The sequence below is a fragment of the Crocodylus porosus genome, unplaced genomic scaffold, assembly GCF_001723895.1.
Source record: "Crocodylus porosus isolate Cpor-Errol unplaced genomic scaffold, CroPor_comp1, whole genome shotgun sequence".
Lineage (NCBI taxonomy): Eukaryota > Metazoa > Chordata > Crocodylia > Crocodylidae > Crocodylus > Crocodylus porosus.
This window is the reverse complement of record NW_017728943.1, coordinates 38,495,981-38,509,920: the sequence shown is the minus strand read 5'-3', so window position 1 is coordinate 38,509,920 and position 13,940 is coordinate 38,495,981. Positions and strand designations below refer to the sequence as shown.

General features: G+C 44.4%; 1 non-coding gene across 1 annotated transcript; it reads left to right on the top strand.

Annotated features, from left to right (window-relative positions):
- The first annotated feature begins 9,403 nt into the window (after window positions 1-9,403).
- On the top strand, window positions 9,404-9,497 carry TRNAI-UAU. The gene is made up of 2 exons: window positions 9,404-9,441; window positions 9,462-9,497. It is a non-coding gene; the product is annotated as a tRNA-Ile (tRNA).
- The last annotated feature ends 4,443 nt before the right edge of the window (window positions 9,498-13,940 follow it).

The window sequence follows — 13,940 nt, the reverse complement described above, 5'->3', positions numbered from 1 at the left end:
GGTCCCTTCCGACCCTAGAAACTATGAAACTATGAAAGGTTTTCAAGAGAACACCAGCTACCACGGGACTTACAATAAAACTACAAGAACAGGTAAGGTTAATTCAAGTAAAGGGACTGTTATCCTTTGGTGCTCTCTTCCTGCTAAGAGCAAAGGCACTGAGGGTGTGGGGGAAAAGAAATTAAAGTATTTGTGGCTGAGCAGTGTGAAGAAATGTGCTTTGGTTAGACAGTCAAACCTTTATGATGGCTGGAGTACAACCTTTAGAACTCTGTTCTGTAGAAGCTCTTCCAGAAAAAACGCTGAAAAAATGTAATACCAAGACTTTACTCATTGTGCAAAAGTTTTTCATTTAGGATCTGACCTCAAGTTCATGGAAGTAATTGAATCAAGTTCTTAATACTTATCAGGTGGGGAGCGTCCATAGCCAAGAGGAGACAAAGAAATAGGAATGACTTCAGGTACAGCTTCTGGCAGTCTTATGTTCAGAACTTCCACCGATTTCAAGGACTGTGGGATTAGACCAAAATGGGTGTTTCTGCCTTTGATTAAACCCATGCAATCCTATTTGGGATTCTGTTCAACAGATTTTTGCTGGGACTGACATGAGGTTGGGGTGTATGGAGAGACTCACACAAATATAATTTAGTCCAGAATGGAAATTCTCCAACTGACTTCAGTGGGCTCTGATTCATGCCATAAGTGAGTGGTTTGCACTAATTTTCAAATACAGGTAGGATTAAAAGAATAAAACCAAAAACAAACAAACAAACCCACACCCATCTCCCTTTTCGTCATGAAATACCCTACTGTGTGATTGTGGACATGTCACTTCCTCTCTCTGCACTTCTGTTCCCATTTCTACCCTTTGTCTCAAGAGAATATAAGCATTGTCTGTTATGATAACTTGTACAGAACTTAACATTTCTGGGCCCCAGTTGCAGATAGGGGCTCTGGGTTCTACTGGAAGATAAAGAAATAGTAGCCACTGCAGCAGGGATTAATGAGAAAGTGCTCATCACAAGGCCTGAGTTCTGTGGCCTACCCACAAGCACCCCAAGAGGGACCCACCTTCAACTCACCTGCCACGTCTCTGGTCTTATGTAGAAATAGGAGGGTTCAGTGATGACATCAAGAGTTCCCGCAAAGTTATTCACATAGTGATGGGTTAATGGCTTGGGGCTCCACCTCCCAAAAACCCCATTGACACACCAACCACAGTGCTGCCACAACTGAAATTGTTAGTCAAAACCAATGGGCTCATTCAAGGTTGTTGGTGCCAGTAGCATGCCAATGAAATCTTGTTATATGTATTCATAGTTTCATAGTTGGTAGGGTTGGAAAGGACCTGAGCAGATCATCAAGTCCAACCCTCTGCCATGGCAGGAAAGAGTACTGGGGTCAAATGACTCCAGCAAGGTGTTCATCCAGCCTCCTTTTAAAGACCCCCCAGAGTAGGAGCCAGCACCACTTCTCTTGGAAGTTGGTTCCAGATTCTAGCTGCCCTGACAATGAAGTAGCGCCTCCTGATATCTAGCCTAAATATACCCTCTGCTAGCTTGTGACCATTATTCCTGGTCACTCCTGGTAGTGCTTGGGGGGACAGGGACTCCCCCAGTGCCTGCTGGTCCCCCCTGACCAGTTTGTAAACAGCCACTAGGTCCACCCTCAGCCTTCTATTGTGGAGGCTGAACCTGTTCAGGTCCCTTAACATCTCCTCGTATGACCTGCCGTGCTGACCCTTGATCATGCAGGTGGCCCTCCTCTGGACCCTCTCCATGCTGTCCACATCCCTCCTGAAGTGCAGTCCCCAGAACTGGACACAGTACTTCAACTGCAGCCTGACCAGTGTCGTATAGAGGGGGAGGATCACCTCCTTGGACTTGCCTGAGATGCATCTGTGGATGCATGACAAGGTGCAGTTGGCCTTCCTTCCCTACACTGTTGGCCCATGTTCATTTTGGCATCAATAATAACTCCAAGATCCTTTTCTGCCTCTGCACTGATGAGAGGGGAGTTCCCCAGCCTGTAGGTATGCTGCTGGTCCTTCCTCCCCAGGTGCAGCACCTTGCACTTGTCAGTGTTGAAACCTATCCTGTTCTCAGTTGCCCACCCGTGTAACCTGTCTAGGTCTGATTGCAGGCTATTCCTCCCTTCTGGCATGCCCACTTCTCCCTACATCTTAATGTCATCTGTGAATCTGAACAGGGTGCTTTTTACACTCTCATCCAAGTCGCTGATGAAGATGTTGAACAGTGCAGGCCCAAAGACCGAGCCCTGGGGGACCCCACTACCGACATCCCTCCAGGTCGAAAATGACCCGTCCACCACCACTCTCTGGGTGCAGCCCTCCAGCCAACTAGTGACCCATTTGACTGAGTAGGTGTTGATGCCACAGTCTCCCAGTTTTTTAATGAGAATGGGGTGAGAGACAGTGTCGAAGGCCTTCCTAAAGTCCAGAAAGACTATGTCCACTGCTACCCCTGCATCTAAGGATTTTGTGACCTAGTCATAGAAGGCCACCAGGTTGATCTGAGAGGACCTGCCTCTGATGAACCCATGTGGGTTGCCCCTAAGCATAATCTCCCCTGCTGGCCCCTCGTGGACATGCACCAAGATAACTCTCTCAAAAAGCTTACCTAGGACTGAGGTAAGACTGACTGCCCTATAGTTTCCTGGGTCCTCCTTCCTCCCATTTTCCTTTTCCAGCCCTCTGGCACCACACCAGAGCACCATGAGTGCTCGTAAAGCTGTGCCAGGGGCCCCGCTATGACCTCAGCACTCTGGGGTGGAGACTGTCAGGACCTGCTGATTTAAATACGTCCAGTCCCACCAGAATTTTCCTGACTAGGTCCTCACTGACCCTAGGCCTGGGTGCACCTCCCCTGGGACCTATGGGTATCCCAGTGGGGGAGGGTGACCCAGTCCCTGCTCAGAAAAATGGTAGCAAAAATATCATTAAATAGGTTAGCTTTTCTGTCTGGTGCAATGACCAGATTTCCTAGTGTATCCTGCAGAGGCCCCACATTACCCAGTACCTTCTTTTTACCCCTATGTATTTAAAAAAGGCCTTCTTGTTGTCCTTGATCTGGGTAGCTAGTCCCAGTTCCATCTCTGCCTTGACCTTCCTTACCGCCCCCCTACAGTCCCGAGCAACCTAGGTATAGTCCTGGTTATGTCCCCATCCTTCCATTGGGTGTATGCTTCCCTTTTATCTAGGAGACAGTCCCATATGCTTTTGGTGAGCCATGGGGGCTTTTGCACCCTCTTGCCCACTTTGATCAACTTTGGGATTACCTCCCTTTGGGCTTGGAGGATCATCTCCTTAAGGAATGACTGCTCTTCCTGGACACCCGACTCTCTTCCCATTCAGAACCTCAGTGCCTCCCCGACTGTTCTCCTTACCTCATTGAAGTCTGCACTCTTGAAGTTCCGTGAGGCTGTAGAATGCTATATCATTGTTATTAAAACACCCCAGTCTGAGGTATCAAGTGAAATACTCAAGACAAAACAACAAAATAGACAATGCTAAACCTCCAAGGTAGAGGCATGTGATCCCTTACTTCTGAGACTGTTGACAGCTAAGTCACTAGGTAACCCTAACCCCCCTGGGCCAAGATCCTTCTCTTGGTCCGGGTGGCTGCAATTCATCTAGGCCTCTGGCATGTCCCCAACACAATATCCAGAAAACAAAATAAGTTTGATGGGGCTGTCAAACTCCACGTCAGCTCAAGGAAATGAAAATCCCTAGGGAATCAGGAAAACTAAATGCAAGCTACTCAGTGCAGTCCTTCAGCCGGACTGAAGCTCTCAGGCTCTGGCACTCAGCTCTTAAGGTTCTTCCTCCCAGAGAAAAAATACCTTGATTACCCCTTACTCAGGTCTGCCTTGTTCATGGGGTTGAGTAGGGCAAAATAGCTCTAATCTCTCTTGTGACTCCGCTCCCTAAAGACTGACCTGAATACTGTTGGGTCCTCTAGATCCCAGGAGTTGGGACTGTTGGGACCTCATCCTAATCTATAATAATTAGAAATCAGTTTATGGCCCTGAAAGCATGGATGAAAATCCTTTCCAAAACTTTATTTCTATCAAAAGCTGTAATGCTGGGTATTTTTGTTATTTACATTCACTGTGTCTGCATACTTTATGGCCTCAGTAGCGTCTTGTGGCAATTAATTGCATGTTCTAAATCAGGGGTGTCAAAGATACAGCCTGTACAGCCCTATCATCTGGCCCATGGTGTTAGTGGTGTGTCTCAGACCAGGCCCATGGACTGCATCTGGTGCCCATGCCAGACTAACCCTAAATGGTGGGTCCAAGCCTAGTTTGGATCAGGTCCACAGACCAACCCTGTGCACCAGATCCAGTATGCAGCATACACCCCAGAGCAGTCCTCTGCAGGGCTTGTCTGGGATGCATGCTGCATATGGCGCTCATGCCAGACCAGCCCTGTTTGCTGCCTCTGGCACATGGGGCCAGATGAGTTTGATGCCCCTGATCTAAATTATGCTTGGAATTAAAATGTATTTCCTTTGGTCTGTTTCTAATCTGCTACCTTTCTGTTTCAGTTAATATTCTTCTGTTGTGAGACAGGGGAATGGATCTGATCTCTTTTCTCTAGACCAGCTGTGCTCCATTTCCATCCAGTAGAACCATATAATTTGGCCTTCTGCCCTTCCCACAGTTAGAAAATTTGGTGGGGGAGGAGCAGTGGCAGTGTTAAATTGCTGCTCTCATGTTGCCAAATTTCTGGACCGATGGGGAAGCCCAGAGGGCTAGATAGCATGGCCTTGCAAGTTGTAATGGGTATGTGGACCCAGACTCAGGTGGTATGGGCCCAATCAAAGTGCTCCAGACCAGAGAGGCACAAGGCCCAATCATAGCACATGGGATCCAACCCTGCACATTGGCCCCACAAAGAATCTAGCCTATGGACCAACTTTGCACCACTCTGGTCCCCAAGGCCAAAAGCTTGAGCACCACTGCTCTAGACAATTCATTATTTTATATAATTTTATCACATCCACTTCTACTGATCTTTTTAATCATGGCTACACATTGAGCAGGAGTTTGGATGCAGGCACTGATGACTTTGGACCCTTCCTGGCCTGACACAATTAATATAGGACCATGTCAATTGCAGGAGTCATTTAATTTTTTCCCCACGCTTTGCCATATTTTGCATTTATCACCACTGAACTTTATCTGTCCAGTCACCCTCAGTTTGGGTAAGCCCCCTGAAGTTCTTTCCTGTATTTGAGTATACTACGTAACACTGTGACATTGATGGGAAAAGGGAGTCACACAGAGGAACAAGGCAAGTGCTGCACCTAGATTATCAGATTGACCTACAGCCTTGGCATCCTTCTGGATTCAAACAGCTGTGAAACACACCTTCTTCCATCTGCATCAGGCTAGGAGAATGCAGCCCACATTATCCATGCACGACCTGGCTTACATGGCTTTGCCATCTCAAGTCTGGATTATGGAAGCTCAAGGTATGAGGCACAGACAAAAAGAAAAATAGTTCAGTTAATATAGGACACAGCATGCTATCGCCTTAACAAACACCTGATCCTGTGCTCTGCTGACTCTACTAGACCCTCACAGAACACTGAGTTGGATTCAAAGTCTCAGTCCCAATTTCTAAGCCCGCCATGGAACTTGTCTAATTTAAGATTCACCGCTTTGGAGCAGAGCTGACATGCAGTTGTACAAGCAGCAAAATGTGCGTCAGCGCACAAAAAAATTGCAGCGGTGCACTTTTGAAGTAAAGCACCTCCAACATGTTTTAATTCAAAAAAACGCCACTGCCATTTTCTCAGTGTCGACATGCATTTCATCGCTTATACAACTGCAAGCACCGCAGGGCTGAGTGCTTTTCAAAGCATCCTGTGCTGTGGCACCTGCATATGTAAAAATGCCCTTAGAGATCACACGACTCCTGAGCAGTGGAGAATTGATAGAGAAATGGAGTGATGTTGGGAAAGACACAGAAGGAGTGATAGGAAAGGAAGGAGAAGTACAGGAGGAATTGGGAAAGAGGGAAAAGGTAGTATTCAACATACATGTATAGCTCAACTGTGAGGAAAGAAGTAGAGAAATTAAACAATAAAACTACTGGGTTTTTTGCTCATGAGCATTTTCTGAGTCATTCAGATACTAAGGTGTGGTATAAAAAAACAGTAGCTAGGTTAAGCTGATCCACCCTCTCTGACTTTTCTACATGAGATGAAATAGTCTTTAAGACCAGGTGTTCAAAATGTTTCTGCACAGATCCAATTTCCTGGTATAGAGGGGCCCTTTTACAGGGCCCATGAACTGGCAACATAGGAAATATCAACATGAACAAACTGTGCTGAAGCAGCCCTCCTACACTCTGAAAGCAACTACTGCTTGGGCACTAGCATGGATGGAAGCTGTCATTTTGGTTGCTTAGCAGCTTGAAAGAGTCTGAATTATGTCAAGCTCTTAAAAAGAAAGGTGAAATCTGAACACAGGGCTAGAGAGCTGTTCTTAAGTTTTAATCCCAGCTCAGTCTCTGTTTCCTGTGCGAAGGATAGGGAGATAATATTTACTAGCTTCAAAGGGACGGTGTGAGAAACTAATTAGTTAATGTCTGTAGAGTGCTTTGAGGAGGAGGATTAAATGCAGCAAGTACTGCTCAGCATGATGATGATTCTTCTGTCTGGAGCCTGCACTCAAGCACACAGATGGACCCATCCTAGTCAGTACACAGTGTACCTTGCATGTTCAAGTGGCTTGCAAGCTGTGTCCTGCTATGCCCATTTTTTATGCAGATGGGGAAAAAAAAGTTGGAATAGATAACACAAAGAAAGAGGGAGAAAATGCAAGCCAAATCTTTCTAAATAAATGCAGTTTAGAACCCAGTGCCTAACAAACGTAAGATTTAGGCCTGCCAAAGGACATAAAACATAGGCGCAGTGCCTGGGTTTGAAGCCAGTCGGTATGAGTCTTCCCTACGTAGCAACAGTTGTTATGTAATAATAATAATAGTTGGTGACTTTCAAAGCACTTGAGAAATATTAATTTACCTTCACATTAGCCCAGGGAAGTAGACAGCTAAATATTTTCATCCTTGTTTTATGGTTTAAATTAGCATGACAACGTTTAAATGACTTGTCCAAGGTCTTTGCCCCAGAATTAGGATTGAAAATGCAACAGTCCTGGCTCCTAGGAGTGTATTCAGGTTGTTTCTTCGTTCTCTTGTCCTCAAACAGCATGGAAGGTAAGCTTCTTATACTGAGCAGCTGCTGAGACATAATAAAAACCTTTGGGAGACTGAGCCAGAGCTCACTGAATTCTATGGAAATATTCCCATGGACTCCAGGGGATGTTGGATCATGCCCCATGAGAGATTTTTACCTTATGTCAAGAAAGGTAGTCAGTTCACATTTCTAATTCCCACTGGAACATGTATAGCCCTGCTGCCTGAATTTCAAAGAAAATCTCAGAACGATGGTATAATTAGCAGAGTTGAGAAATGTTGTATTTCCAAGAGAAGGTGGGGGGAGGGGTAGAAGATAAACCTCACATAGCATCTGTGAACTTTCTCCTCGGAAAGTCTTTGTTGCTCACTTTTCCTGTCAAACAAGGTGATGTTTATTGCACCTTATGGAAAACACATCACCAGACCTCAGCAAAACAAAATCACCCAGCCTTAGGAGAGCAGTCACCCAACACTAACAAGAAATGCTCAAAGACTGTGCCAGCAAAAAACAGTATCCATGCAAGGATCAACAGAAAGACAACAAATCAGGACATGTAAAGACTCCAAGGAAGTAGCCCATTCCCAACGCAGTCCAATGACAAAACTACAGCTATTGCCCAATCAAAGGAATTTTTTCAGTTGACTATGCTGGCATTTCCTAACTTTTCTAATCATATTAATCATTGTGATGATCACATCTAATTTTAACCTTCATAAAAGATTTCTGGCCTGGCTTAGCTGCTTAGATTTCAGAGATATCATTGTCTTCTTTAAATGACCCATGAGTAAAATTAGTTGGGAGGCCCCACATCTTATCAGGCAGAATTCTCCAAAATGATTTAAGCCACAAATCCAACTACACGGTAGAAACTTCATTTTGACACTGCTCCAGGGTGGAAGTGATCCATTTCAGGATGCTTCCATACAATAAGAGCTTCTGCCAGTGGCACAAAATGTAAAAATAGTTTGAAAAGTGAAGCATCTGAAATACTGGACAGTGTAGAATGAGTGCATTAGCAGGGCTGTAGAAAGAGAATTAGATTCTAGAAGGACCTAGTGTGGAGGCCAGTCCTGCACCTAGATTATCAAATTGACCTACGGCCTTGGCAGCCTTCTGGATTCTCACTGTTTCTGTACCCCCCAATACAAACAGCTGTGAAACACACCTTCTTCCATCTACAACAGAGGTCAGAAATGCCAGGTGGTGATAGGCTGCTACCATACAAAGCCTGACACAGTATATCAATCTAGCTTCTCCACAGCATTAATAAAGACCTCTTTTGCTACAAATCTACATGTTGCTGCATCCTATAATGCTAACTTTTTACTCAGTTCTATCCTGTATTCCAAACTCTATTTTCCCCAATTTGGCTAAAATGTGGCTCATGTCAGATCAGCCTTTAAGCAAATATATATCTAACTCTATATATAGGCATACCTCGGAGATATTGCGGGTTCGGTTCCAGACCACCGCAATAAAGCGAGTCACACGAATTTTTTGGTTTCCCAGTGCATAGAAAAGTTATGTTTACACTATACTGTAGTCTATTAAGTGTGCAATAGCATTATGTCTAAAAAAACAATGTACATACCTTAATTAAAAAATACTTTATTGCTAAAAAATGCGAAGTGAGCAAATGCTGTTGGAAACATGGTGCCGATAGACTTGCTCGAGGCAGGGTTGCCACAAACCTTCAATTTGTAAAAAACCACAATATCTGCGAAGCACAATAAAGCGAAGCACAATAAAATGAGGTATGCCTGTATATATTCTAATCTGCCACCTACAGGTGCGGGCCAAACATACATAGTTCTCCTTGTGGCCTATTCCTACCTTCCATTGTTGGTAAGCCTCCCTTTTCTTTTTAAGAAGATCTGCGACATCCCCATTGAGATAGGTTGGCCTCCTGGCACCTGTGCCACCTTTTTGTATACAACAGGTCAGATCTGGCCAAAAGGCCACATGCTCCAGGTAAGCCTTGAACTCACAACCTTGGCATTGCTCTACTATGTACTGCTATATAAGTACCATGTGCTAACCAATTGCACCACTGGAGCCCCTATGGGTCATTTAGTTATATAGCTATACAACCTTAGGAACAACTTACTTCTGCACCTGACATGAGCCACATTTTAGCCAAATTGGCTAAATGACCTGCATCTTACACAGGGGCTCCAGTGGTGCAATTGGTTAGCACGTGGTACTTATATAGCAGTACACAGTAGGGCAATGCCAAGGTTGTGAGTTCAAGGCTCACCTGGAGTATGTGGCCTTTTGACATCTCCTGGGAAGAACACTTGGCCAGATCTGACCTTAAGAACACGATTCTTGGTGCACAGAAGTTGTCCATACTTGTATACGAAAAGGTGGCACAGGTGCCAGGAGGCCATCTTAGCTCAATAGGGATGCCACAGATCTTCTTAAAAAGAAAAGGGAGGCTTACCAACAATGGAAGGTAGGAATAGGCCCCAAGGAGAACCACATATGTTTGGCCCACACCTGTAGGTGGCAGATTAGAAAAGCAAAGGCAGTGACCGAATTCAAGTTAGCAACCAAAATCAAGGTCAGTAAGTTCTTCTATAGGTACATAGGTAGCAGGAGGAAAACCCGTGGAAACATGGGACTGCTGCTCAATGCATTTGGACCTCTGATCAACAAAACCAAGGAGAAAACTGAATTCCTGAATGAGTACTTCACATCTGTATTCCATCAGTCTAAGAGTGATAGCTTTCTGAATGCAAATATGACACAGAATAGTCACAATAAGGATGATCACCTACCAACAGTCAGCAGGACCAGATAAGCTCCATCTGAGAGTGCTGAACAAACTAGCCAAAGTCATCATGGGACCTCTGGCAAACCTCTTTGAGAATTCCTGGCACTTGGAAGAGGTCCCGGAAGACTGGAAGAGGGCCAATGTCATGCGCATCTTCAAGAAGGGGAGGAGACAGGACCTATGGAACTACACACCAGTCAGTTTGACCTCAACCCCAGGAAAAATCCGCAATACATTTCTGAAGGAGTCCATATGCGATAAACTAGTAGAAAGCAAAAGTCTGAACAACAGCCAGCACAGTTTTTTCATGGGTAAGTCATGTCTGACTAACCTCATCTCCTTCTATGACCAGGTTACTCACCACCTGGATGTGGGAGATGAGGTTGACATCATTTACTTGGGCTTTAGGAAGGCCTTTGACTTGGTGTCCTATGAGGCTCTCAATGTAAAACTAGGGGACTATGGGCCCAACAATTCAACAATTAGATGGGTGGGAAACAGGCTGCCGGGTCAGACCCAGAGAATACTAATAGATGGATCCATGCTGACCTGGTGAGAGGTAGCCAGTGGGTTCCCCCAGGTTCGGTACTTGGACCAGTGCTTTTCAACATCTTCATCAATGATTTGGATCTGGGGGTGAAAAACACACTGGCATAGTTTGCCAATGACACTAAGCTGTGGGGAAGTGCGGCCATGCATCAGGGTAGGCTGATGATTCAGGAGGACCTAGACAGATTAGTTAGATGGGTGGACCAGAACCAGATGCTGTTCAACAGTGAGAAGTGTAAAGTGCTCCACCTAGAGAGAAAAAATCTGCAACAAATTTACAGGCTCAGCTATGCTACTCTAGCTGGCACCACATCTGAAAGGGACATGGAGGTCATAATTGACCATACAATGAATATGAGCCACCAGTGTGATGCTACGGTTAGCAGAGCAAACAATACACTTGTATGCATCAACTGGTGCATCTCAAGCAAAGCTAAGGAAGTTATTCTTTCACTCTACATGGTATTGGTGACTGCCCCTGCCCCTTCCCCTGCTCCACTCCCTCCCTCACTACAGAGGACTTATTCACCTTTGCAAACAAAAGTCTGCCTGCGATGGTCATTCTGGAAATTGGCTTGAAAGCAGGGTACAATAAGCGTACAATTATATTGGGACATGCTCACATTGGAAAAGAGCATTATATTCCCAGCAGAAAAAAAGAGGCAACAGAATAATTCCTTGGACGATGCAGTAAACAGTATGCCAAAGTTCAGTTTTCCACAAAGAGTTCAACCTGTGGTTGAACATTCCTGCACCACACACCTGATTTTTGACTCAGGGTAAAGAATGGGTGTGAAAGTTTGTTTTTGAGGGGGGTTTTTGCCCTTCAGCCTTGGCCAGCTGCCAACAGCCCCAAGGAACAAAGGTTTGCCTGTATTTCAGCAGTTTCACTTCCCCTGCATCAGCTGAAGTGTCACAGAAGGTGCTATTTTAGTGGTAGGCCAGTAGAAAATCTATCTCCTTTGAGGTGATCTTGTCTCTATTTAATCAACCATAGAACAGAGCAGGACCCACTTATGGGTTGCTTGCCTCTCTACAATTAGGGCTGTGCGAAGCTTTGGTATCTGATTTGATTTGGAGGAGATTCAGCCCAATTCGGCCCAATTCGGAGGCCGAATCTCCAAATCTGAATTGAATCAGGATACCCTTTAATCTCTCCAAATCGAAACAGAGAGATTTGGAGAGATTCGACAATTTGGCCATAAGCACAGCTTTAGATGTTTTTTCTACATACCTCAAGGTACCAGGCCTGTCTCGTGAACACTGAGCTGCTGGGGCGTATGGAGCATCCCACGGGAGTACAGGGGGCCCCCCACCCGGAAGTGGACCAGAAATACTTCTGGTCCACTTCTGAGTCTGCTACGGAGCATGCAGGGGATCCACCCCACCCTCCAGCTTGGCAACTGGTGCTATCCTGGGTTTGGGGGGCACCCAGGGTCCCCCCGCAGCTGATTGCTGAGCCAGGGGGCTCCAGGCAGGTCCTCCATGCACTTGGCAGTAGACCCAGAAGTGGATCCCCACCATGCTCCCGTGGGACGTTCCATTCGCCCTACCATCTCAGGATTCACGCTCCACCCCTGGTACCTTGAGGTATGTAGAAAAAACATGTAAAGCTGTGTCTATGTCTGAATCGCTGATTCTCTGAATCAGAATCGAATCTTCACATTCGACTGAATCAAATTGGGACAGTGATCCAAATCAGCGAACTGAATCACTGTCCCCTGAATCAGGCCAATCGAATACTGTCCGCTTTACACACCCCTATTTATAATCTATTTAGAAGCGTGTTTTTTAAAGCAGTGAGCTAAGATTAATCTGGAAACATCAAGCTGGACATTTTGCTGTTGCTAAGGGGATACTGCAACACATATTTTTACACTGCTGTAAACAGGAGCAATGCTGATGATGTTAGCCTGGAGTGACACTGCTGTTCATGAGTATCGGGCCCATCATCCTTTAGCAGATAGTGTTTTGTATTGGAGACTGATGCCCCTACTCAGGCTACAGATCAGCCCAGAGAGGAACAGCTAACTGGTTCATTATCATTAGATTGACTATTAACAAAAGGAGACTCAGAAAAAAAAATGCCTGGTAAGATCACAAACACAGAGACAGCAAGATATTGTGAGTCAGTTCTTATTTTGCAGTTATTGGTTTAAATTAGTTTATAACCTGTTCTTCTCTTAGTGCTACTTGCATTGTTAGGCAGAGATCATGGATGCAAAACATTTAATGGTGTTATTTGTCAAAGCAGAAGAATCCTGCATCCACACTGTACCAAAAAAAAAAAAATGGAAGGGAGGACAAGTAGGAGGATGCTGATCTGTAGTTAAAGATACCACAAGAACACTCACTAACAATTGTTAATCTTACCTGGATAATCCCAGTCATAATCCTCTGCGGATTTAAAAAAACGTATGCTGTGATTTCAGTTTGCCTTGTGCGAAATTTTCACAAGTCCTGATTATGATTAAAAATGTTGCTTTAATGAATACACTGCTTATAAATGAGCTTCCACAATAAATCTACTGTGCAGGCCTTGCTAGGAGGGACCGTTCATTATTTAACTGGTACAGAATGTCACTTATTCATTTAACATAGGCAGAGAGGGACTTATAGTTAAGAATAAGTAAAAAGACTAAGTATTTTTCATTGTAGGAATAGCTAACAAGTAGCATGATTAGAGCTCGTTGAGATACTCTTCATGAATAAAATTCTTTGTGCATGTAGCTCCTCTTTTGAGTGAGCAATTAATTTGTAAGTAGACTATCATTTTCTTTAATTGTCATCCTTAAATATACACCAATGAGTTCAGAGGAATTGTTAGCAGACAAAGCTTTGTTTGTGAACCGTGTTTTGACAATTGAATGGCCATTTTTGATTCTGGCTACTTGGCCACTCAGGTTTTATATTACCTTTTCCACTTCGTGTTCTGATGACTGACACTGTTTACAAAGTAATTAACAAACAAATAATACCCCTCAGATATGAATTTTCAGATGCAACTCTTCTTAGAATTCACATAACACTGAACATTCACAAACCTTTTCCCATATTCTGAGTTGTTCTTTAAATGCACATAAAAATGCATGGCATGGTTTTATAATTCAAATCTTTCCTTTGCAATAGGGCCCTAATATCACTGTTCTTGTTCAACCATTGAAGATTAGAAAATTCTCCTGTTCTTTGTCTTTTAACTCCGCGTGTTTGCTCCCACATGCTTTTCCTATTGTTCATTTCATGTTGTCTCTTTGCAGTTAATGTTTTTTTTGGCTGCAACAGTCAACATGTTCTCTTAGGAATGCACTGGACCCAACACATTTGCCAGAAAGATGTTGTCACTGCAAAATCCTTACATTTAATTGCAGAATTTTTTGTTTAAA